Source organism: Electrophorus electricus, chromosome 1, assembly GCF_041902795.1.
Source record: "Electrophorus electricus isolate QZ-2024a chromosome 1, ASM4190279v1, whole genome shotgun sequence".
Lineage (NCBI taxonomy): Eukaryota > Metazoa > Chordata > Actinopteri > Gymnotiformes > Gymnotidae > Electrophorus > Electrophorus electricus.
The window spans coordinates 23,966,103-23,976,087 of NC_137497.1; the positions used below are offsets into that span (position 1 = coordinate 23,966,103).

Consider the following 9,985-nt stretch of genomic DNA (forward strand, 5'->3'; position numbering starts at 1 on the left):
TAACTATAGCAGCAGTAGTATTCACCAGAGGACTACAACACCTTACACTATAGCAACAGCGGTATTCTCCAAAGGACTACAATACTTTACATAACGGGTATCCATAGCAATAGCAGAATTCTCCAGAGGCATACAACTTCAGGCGCATATCCTGTCATTAATCTTGCCACATTGCATTACTTGAAGCACAAAACCTGATAATCTGAGATTTATCTGGGATTGAATAGGTAAAAGGCATACTTGAAACTTACTTGATACTTAACGCCAAAAGACCTAGATGTGCTTGCACTTGTTTTCTGTAGCCACCACCTTTTTTGTTGTGCGTGTCTGTATATGGTCTCATTAATGGGTGTGTAATGAAGACCATCAATAAGCAAGGTTAAATGGCTACTCTATCTTCTGTGCCACAGAGCTGGCTCTTTGATCTGGTGGTCAGGGCACATGTTTGTTATGGATGTGGATGTGGATTTGCTACCACACTGTCCTCAGCCTTCATGTCTTTACTTTTTTTTAAAGATTGGAGTTCTGTTATGGTGGTATGTTCATCAGACTTGAGGTGCTTGTTAAGGCATCATACAATTTTTTAAAACAATTAGATCTGCAGCAGATTATATTATTTGTGATACCTTTAAAGGGTAACGAGTCAGACTGTCAGCACGTGAATCAAATGAAAGCATACAACATAAAGCATACAGTCGTGGCCACACATTTGAGACTAGCACACATTTTGGTTTTCACAAATGTTGCTGCTTTAGTTTTTATGGTAGCAATTTCCATTCTACATCGTGAAGAGTGATTAGATGAATTGCAATTAATTGCAAAGTCATTCCTTACCATGAAAATTAACAATCACAAAAATTACTGCATTCAAGCCACTGCATTTCAGCCCTGCCACAAAATGGCCTGCTAACATAATTTCAGTGATCATATCAGCTACTCACCACTCTGGTGGGTTTATTTGTAAACATATCAGCTACTCACCACTCTGGTGGATCAAAGCAGATAAAACCACACAAGCTGAGGTGTTATCCAGCTAGGAGTGTGTCTTTAGCTAAACCCCAACTTGTGGTAAACACCCACGTGCGGTAAACCCCATTTTATGGTCATAACATCTGGTGCACGTCACGCCGTGCTGTCACACATCTGCACTGAAGGCTTCGGCGCGAGCCTACGTCTTGTGTTGTGATCATCCATAGGGGTTTCTTGTTCTTTTAGGTAAAAATCTAAAATAAATGTGTTCTCCATCTTAATTAATCATATCTTGGGTCTAATGCACCTAAAGAAAATGTGTGTTAAGGCATATGTAGAACAGAAAAGTTTCATTTTTTGGAAATTCAAACCTTCCCTTTTTCTGTTAAATCCACTACATTTATAAAGATCACTTTCTTAGCTACTCATAAGGAAGGTGGATAAAATATAGAGCAATACTGTGCAAATAGCTAATCAGTTCACTATAGTATATTTTGAGATCACATGAAAAAAAATCTAATTATCAATTCACTGTGATATTCTTGGAAAACACTTTGCAACATATTCAACATATGAGAGCAATGTTTTTACTGTAGGAATTTGGAGTATTTGGATGGCAAGCTTGTGTAAAATGTCTCTTTGGATCACTAAATACATAGCACATATTGAATCTTTATAAAATAAACAGATCAACTAATCCATTAAATTCGTTAAATACACTCTCTTATGTAGTTACTTTTAGTATGACTAAGTTGTTTTTACTGTAGAAATTTGGAGTAATGGGATGGCAATATGCTGTTAAATGTGTATTCAATTCACTATATATCACTACTTGAAGCTCTATAATAGTCTGAAATAGTTGCATGAAACAGTAATTTCGCATAAGTGGCGGTATTCCTAACGGACCTGCTAAAGCCACAAACTACAGGAACCGCTGTGGCTGTGGTTATATATCTAGACACAACTCATAATTTTAACTAATCATCCCATCGTAAATATCTTAGCCAGGTTAGCGCCTGGCCTGTATAAGAAAGCTAACATGGAACTAATTCTTCATAAAGGAGAGCATAAACACATCATCACTTGTGAAGTGTTTACTTTTTATTTTTTAAACATGGAGCTTATCCTCTGTGAGAAAGAGCTCTGACACATCTTCTCCAGAGAGTTCGGCTTGTGGTGTATATCTAAAACCAGGAGAAAGAAATACCATCAGAAACAAAATGGTGTTTAATATTCGCACTTTCTAAAAAGCAAACTTTTTATCTCTGCTTCTGAAGAGCCTTACTTTTATGCACACCAGAACTCAAAACTTGGTCTTGTTCCTCCATGGACTGTCATGCTACTAAATTCATTAAGAACATAAATATATAAAATAGACCACTACTTTACCTTCCTGATAGTTCTTGAGATCCTCCCCATTAGGCAATGTATCCAGTGTGTCTGCCTGGTCTTAGCTTCAGCCACACCAGACACAGTGGTCCTTACTGTTGTTGGCTTTGCAGATCCGGGGCCGTCTGTGGAGGGACAGTAGAGGAACTGGGCCAGTTCCCTCTGAATAACATTAACAAATGATAAAGCTCCTCCAAGCACCAGACCACCACTGATGAATGCTTAGGTCACATTCACATTTTTCCTGGCCTTAATTATTCTGTGGAGCTCATCATACACAGCCTCGATGACTGACCTGTAAAACTCCTCAGGGAGGTCCATCCTATCCTCCATACGCACTCCAGTTGCACTGAACAAAAGTCCATGCACACATTCAGCTGCAGAGGTAAAATGGCCACTCCATGGTTGTGTCACCTGTGACCCAGCAACACCTGTACAGAATTCCTTTTGTACCTTCAGGAAAACTGTATGAAGACAGTGGTGTACTGCACAGTGAGACAGTAGGAACCCCAAAGCGTGTTGTGCTCATTTGGGGTTCTGAGCCATATGAGGTTCTTTCATTGGTGGAAGCCGTTGATTATTTTACATCAATCTTCTGTAACTCAGCATTACAAACACCAGTGTAAACAGAATAGTTCCAAGTCAAAAGGCTGAAAAATCGACTGCCGAAAATCGGTGGGGCTACATAATGAAAATACAGTGTCAATACAGGAGGCTAAACTAACTCTAGCCACATGTTTGGGCTAATGTTAGCTAGCTAGCTAATATTAGATATAAAATGCCTAAACCCTACCGTTAGTTAACAAGCCAGTTAGCATATATATTTGTGTGTCCTATATCTACTATATAAATATACAGGATGACAGGGAAAAGTGAGGAATTTTCTAAGGCTCTACGTAGAAAGGAAAGAAGCAGGTTAGTAAAGATACAGTCAGCATGACCCAGCCATGAGCTGCTCGTGTACGTAGAGAGAGACGGGGAGAGCAAAAGAGAAAGGGAGGGGTAAAGTATGCAAGAAGAGGGAGCGCTGCAGTTACATTATGGCTGATAAGCAGAGATGTTGCGTTGGCGTCTACCAAAAATTACTTCAAATGGAGACAATTTGGTGGTGGCACTGAGTGTCATTCTGATCTCACACAACACTGCTGGCAGTAGATATATCCACTTCTTTCCTGTTTCCATCATGACCTTTGTTAACCTTTCTTTCAAGGTATGATTCATTCTCTCAACAATGCCAGATGACTGAGGATGATAAGAGATGTGAAACTTCCAGTCAATAGTTAGGTAGGTGCATAGTTTCTGAATTACCTTAGAAATAAAACGGTCCCTGATCCGAATCTATTACCGGAGGTAATAATCTCCTTGGCCAGGATTTTAACCACAGTGCAGGTGTCTTCCTTAGAACAAGTAAACGCCTCAGTCCACGTGGAAAACCTGTCTACAATCGCTAGCAAGTACTGGCAAAATAGATTTAGGAAGGGTGATACGCCCATCCGGGTCACGGATTAGACCATTTTTATCAGGACTACAGCCCTAATCAACCCAGTGAGAGCAGACCTGTTGTGTACCCTGAGTTTGTAAGAAACACAGATCGATATCATTCGGCACCAAGCAATGAGAAAACATGGAGACAGCTTCACACATCAAGGACATAGCGTATGTGCATGAAGGGGCATTAACATGAATCATCTACAAAAATGTGATAGCCACCTATTTTTAATATCAGTCATGCTAGGAGGCATAACTCTACACAGTTTCTCACCCAGTATCATGAATGGAGTAGAAATATTCACGGGGTGGCTGGAGCCGTGCGCCGAAGTCTCACTCTGCTGTAAAGAGGCGAGGTTAGTATAGAGGGTGGGTGCGGCTTGCCATCCGCTCCTCCTCCAGAAGTCCCCCTCTCAGCTTCCTGATTCAGCTCAGATGTGTGTGTGGCCTTCGACACAGAAACATCTGCCTGAGCGGCAGCCTCTCTTATCAGTGCATGCTTCACAAGTGGAGGAGGAGATACTTTCAACTGTGTGGCAGCAAAAATGACTATTTCAGTCCCAGGAGTCTTTTTGGGTTTTACACCATGCGCCTTGTCCCACACTGGCTTGGCCTTACTCCAGGTCTGCCAAGAATTCTTCATATATTGAAAATCCCAGCTAGGCTCCCCATATCCCTCATAAATAAACATAGCACTAAGCACTATAAACCCTCTTTCAAACGAGCCTGTACATGGATAGTGTCTAAACCCAGCACATTCAGTCCAACCAGCCAGACTATCAATGTACAGCTCACAAACCACACCGAAACATCCAATCCTTTGGGGTTTCCCCTTTTTTGGGTTTTACATAACCAACAACGGAACCCATGGGTCACCCATCAAAATCACAACCAGTATACAACTATACAAAGAGCTTTCAAATAGGTACAGAGGAGGGAGGGTTCACCAATAAACAGTAAATTGTGTTTCAATAAGTCTCAGGCAGGATAACAAATCTTTACACAGTGTACACAAAATTCAACTCGTGCCAATAGACGAGACTTCCTCCGCCTTTTCAACAGACAGGCTAATAAATACAAAATTCAACATTCAGCTCGTACTAATGGACAAGACTTCTTCCACCTTATTTGAGATAAAAACGCACCTAAACTAAATTTAAACTAAATTTAAGCACAGAGATATTGAGCAGGAAGAAGACACATTAAATACTAGGTTGTCACTTACCTGCACAGTATCCCACTTCTGACCAACACTGTTAGAAACTGGTTCAAAGTGACCAGTCCTTCAGGTCTGATCTCTTCCAAGTTACCCTATGCCCTCCATCCTCTGTAGTCAGATCGATCTGGGGAAGTCAAGAGACACTGACACCAGGGTAGTGAATCAAGAGTTCCACTTTATTGAGGAAAGCACAGAGTATATATGTGTCCTATATCTACTATCTAAATCTACAGGATGACGGGGAAAAGTGAGGCATGTTCTAAGGGTCTACATAAAAACGAAAAAGACAAGGTTAGTAAAGATTAGATGTTCTCTGCATGAACGAGCCACAAGCTGCTCACATGCCAGCCACGAGCCACTCCTGTGCTTAGAGAGAGACAGGGAAAGAGAGATTAGAAAGGGAGGGGTAAAGGAGACAAGAAGAGGGAGTGGATGACCTCGGGTGACCAGCTCGCGGTCAAGCAGTCATGTCATGGCTGATAGGCAGAGAGCTTGTGTTGGGTGCCTGAAGACAGAAAGGCTCCAGTATCTAACAATGATCTAAGTCGCAATTATAGACAAACACAGTCTACCTTGATAGATAAACACACACAAATGCACAGTTGTACTGATCATGTCTGTTATTAAGCGCAGTGAGTAAACATGCACAGTGTTGGCCAGAAAAGGTCAGTGCACATTTAGATTTAAAAATGTACACCCAGGGGCGTGTTTCAAAAAGTGGGTTTAGTGAAAACAGTGAAAATCGCACAGAATATGGAGCAGTCCCCATTTATTGGATGTAAAAGTAAAAGATGTCATAAGCAGATGTCTGTCTTAGAAAAGCAATGTTAATCACCTCAAAAATGATGGACGTGCTAATAGCAGTTTTCCTGCATGCACTGCCTTTAGCAGAATGCGTGCCAACAGTTTGGAGTTACTCATCTATGCAGTCTGTACTTCACACGTGGGCTTGCTATCCAAATGCATCATTTTTTTTCTTTCTTTTTTCCATTTTCATTTGATAAAGCTGTGATTGCATATGAGGTAATGTAAGCCAACAAAATTTGTAATTTCCAGGACAACCTCAGCCAATTGAATGTTTGCTGAGCGAATATCTGACAACAGTTAACCAGGCTTGAATATCTCTACAGTTAACCAGGTCTTCCTTGCACTTGGTCAGCTTCTCTAACTGCACAGTATTGGCTTTCAAAGTGTTCTTCCAGTATATCATATAACAAATTGCACATTAATGTTTATTTTTTGTGTGGTTTCTTCTTCAGTGTCCAGGCTGTCCTGTTTTAAGAAGTCTGCTTAATTCAGTGACATTGTTAAGGTTTTACACACTGGAGAATTTTTACAACATATTTTTATTCATATACAGTATGAGCAACATCTATTTAACTCATATCTGCACCAACCACACCCCTCACCACCACCAACACCACCACTGCTAAAAAAAAAAAAAAAAAGAAAAACCTGCACTTCCTCTTACCCTTCACTCTCTCTAGCATGCCCTGCTTACTGGACAAATGGGTCTTTCTAGTAAAATTGATCAGTCGGGGACAGGTGTCCCAACCGCAGCTTCAGTTTGAGCAGTGGCTCAGTGTTTACTGCTGGTTCACGGATGCGCTAACATAAATATGCGCCACAACCTGGAGTCCCACAGAGCCACGTTCAACAACACCGACAGACACGTGTGTGCACACTCACTGAGTCAAAACCAACTTTCACCTTTGGCCTGAAGATGAATCCCTGTGGTCAAGAACAAAATCTAAAACTCAAACAAAACGCCATGACTAACAATGATGGCATAATTTCATTTTAATAGCAAAATACTATTATTGTATAAAGGCATAATTGTGGCAATTTTCTATCTACGGATGAGCGACAGGTAAAATGACATCTGTGAGATTAATTTCAAATGAACTTAAGTTAACCTAAGGTAATGGAGTACCTTAATTCAAATCTTTGCCATCTAAGACTGCTGAAAGTGCAAAGAATAGTCTCTTCCACATAGTTCTAACTGGTGTTTCTGATCTTTCTTCCGAGTCTGTTAGGCCAACAACAGGCTGTGTAAACATTGTTTTTTTCTTTTGTTTTGTTTATAATTCCACTCATAATGTTACATCCTATTTTAACAGAAATTATTCAAGAGAAATACAACCTAGTATATTTCATTTATTCAATTCTTGTATGCACTCTCAAAGGTTCTAAAGTTGCCTGAGATACCGAGTTTTTGTGTAATTGATCATTATTACGTAGTAAACTAAGTCACGCAAAAATATAATATGTGCTAAGCATTTAAACCAAAACACTAAACAATCTTCATTCTTGTCGGTGATTTTATCGATAACAAACCCAGTTGAAAGCTACAGTGAAAGGTACGTGCACTAAAAAGTACTGCACTAAATGTGTTCAGATTGTATACATTTTAAATCCTTTATCACAAATATTTAATCCAATACATTTTGACGTGTAATATGGATACCACCGATACCGAATGTTCTATAAAGTAAACAGAGTCGTAATGCAATTACTTTGAAATTCAAAATATTCCTGCCCCTACAAGAAAGAAAAATTAGTGTAGATTCTGTAAACCTTTGCATGTGCAGTTCCTTTATACTCCACCGTTAGGGAGCGAGCATTATTAGATTAAGCGCGTTAATGTCGTGCCAGTCTGATCATTTAGAAACAACCAAATGCGACGCAAAAGGAGGAGTTTTTGGCAACTGTCAAACCCCATCCTGGACAGCTATCGCCTTTTCATCTGCCTCTGCACGCACATTACTTTTGTTCAAAGGCTGCGTCTTTTTAATTCATCTATTTCGCTGTGCAAAATAAGTCGGTTAGATAATTATTTGTTGTTGATGCGGAAAAGCTTTGGAACAATGCTGTGCTGGCTATCTGCACTTTGTTAGCTAGCTAGCTATAGCGGGCGGTAGATTCACCATTATTTGTTATTATTATTTATTGTCACTTTGTTAGCTAGCTAGCTATAGCGGGCGGTAGATTCACCATTATTTGTTATTATTATTTATTGTCACTTTGTTAGCTAGCTAGCTATAGCGGGCGGTAGATTCTCTGTTATTTGTTATCATTATTTATTTTTATTTTGTTAGCTAGATAGCAAAAGCAGGTGGTAGATTCTCTATTATTTGTTATTATTATTTATAGTAATTGTGTTAGCTAGTTAGCTATAGTGGACGGTAGATTCTCTATTATTTGACTGAATGCCTTCCTTTGAAGCCAAAATTGAATGACGTGAGTAGCAAACTAAGTGCATGTAAAGCTTTCATCTACCCCCAGAACTGCCCCCACCAGCACCCACTCCTCCTCTTCACCACAAGCACTACCACCTCCCACCCTCCACCACCATTAGCCACTCCCCCATCACTACCACCCGCTACCGCAACACTTCAGAGATGGCACTACTGTTTAGTTCTGGATTAGGCCAGGACTAGATTCTTATCTAGGAAAACCACGCTTATTCAGCCTGCAGAGAAGCCATTCATGAATCGCAGCAAAGGACGATTCTGAGTCTGACTCCCATGCTATTTAAATAAAATTGAATTATTTAGTAAGTACATTTTAGTGTATGTCCTATTCATTAATGTAACGTTCAGATGGAACTTCATGCCTATATTCCTGGAAAGCCTATATGAATAAATGAAAACATTAGATCCTTTTAACTGACTGATTGGTTGACTGATTAATTAATTGTCTCTTCTTGCAGAGATGTCAAGGTGCAGTGCACGTTTACTAACAAGTGGGTACTACCCCCACGATGATGACGCTGCAAGAACCTTTTCTAATGGATCTACTCGACCCATCTCTTACAAAGAGACCCCCTTCAGGTGTGTGTGCATACACGTGTGTGTGTGTGTGTGTGTGTGTGTGTTTATGTGTGTGTGTGTAGGAGTGCACGTGTATTTGGTGTACATCAGCCTCTTTCTCACCCTCCCTATTTCTCTGCCTCTGCCTCTTCCTCTTTCTCTGTTTCTGTCTCTGTTTCTCTGCAGGGTCTTTAAGAGGAAGGCAGGCAACCGCAGGCTGGTCAAGTCCTCCCACACCTCAAGCCATGATGGCAGCCTCAGCCAATCACATGGCCCATACACCAGTGAGCTCATCACGGAGGCCGAATTTACAGGTCAGTGCTGATGTCATATTCAACTGTTTATAACCAGTTTATGAGAAGCTATAATCAGTGTTTTTTCTTACACACACACACGCACACACACACACACACACACACACACACACACACACACACACACACACACACACACACACACATTCATGGAAGTCTGTATGTATTATAGCCATGTATGTACTAAATTAGTATTACTGTAATAAACTTTTTAAACAGATTGTCAATACATCAATTAATTTACTTAATACTCACCATATACCTAATACTCATCATATACCTCTTGTGCACCAGATACTTAAATTCCACCTCCAACTCCCCTAGTCAGATTGAATTTGCTTCATTGTACTTCATTGAACTGTTACTAAAGCAGTGTTAAAGCGACACTAATGCTATTCTAAAGCTATTTTAAAACTATACTATAGCTATACTAAAACAATGCTAAAGCAGTAGTAAATTAGTACTGCAGTAGCATCAGCTTGTCCCATGTTTTCATGAAATATTTTGTGGTTATTGTGGAAAAAGCATCATTATCACTTGTTTTAATGATGTTTGTTTGTTTAGCTCGTGCCTTTGTATTGCTGTACTGGTGGCTGGGAACAGCATGGCTCAGGCTGACCTCTGAAATCTCTCCGCTTAATGTTTTTCTGCTCAGCAGGTAAGTTTGTGTGTGCATGTGAATGTGTATATGTGTGTACACGAGTGTGTATGTGCATGTTTGTGTTTGTATAGACAACTCTGTACTCTGCATTGCTATGTTCTCCCTCTGTCTCTCCACAGACACACTGCAGGTG

General features: G+C 40.2%; 1 long non-coding RNA gene across 1 annotated transcript; it reads right to left on the reverse strand.

Moving 5' to 3' along the window:
* Positions 1-2,085: 2,085 nt before the first annotated feature.
* LOC145651130 (uncharacterized) lies at positions 2,086-2,753 on the reverse strand. The gene is made up of 3 exons (XR_014116858.1): positions 2,654-2,753; positions 2,359-2,483; positions 2,086-2,153 (listed from the first exon to the last, which is right to left on the reverse strand). It is a non-coding gene; the product is annotated as an uncharacterized LOC145651130 (long non-coding RNA).
* Between the last annotated feature and the right edge of the window lie 7,232 nt (positions 2,754-9,985).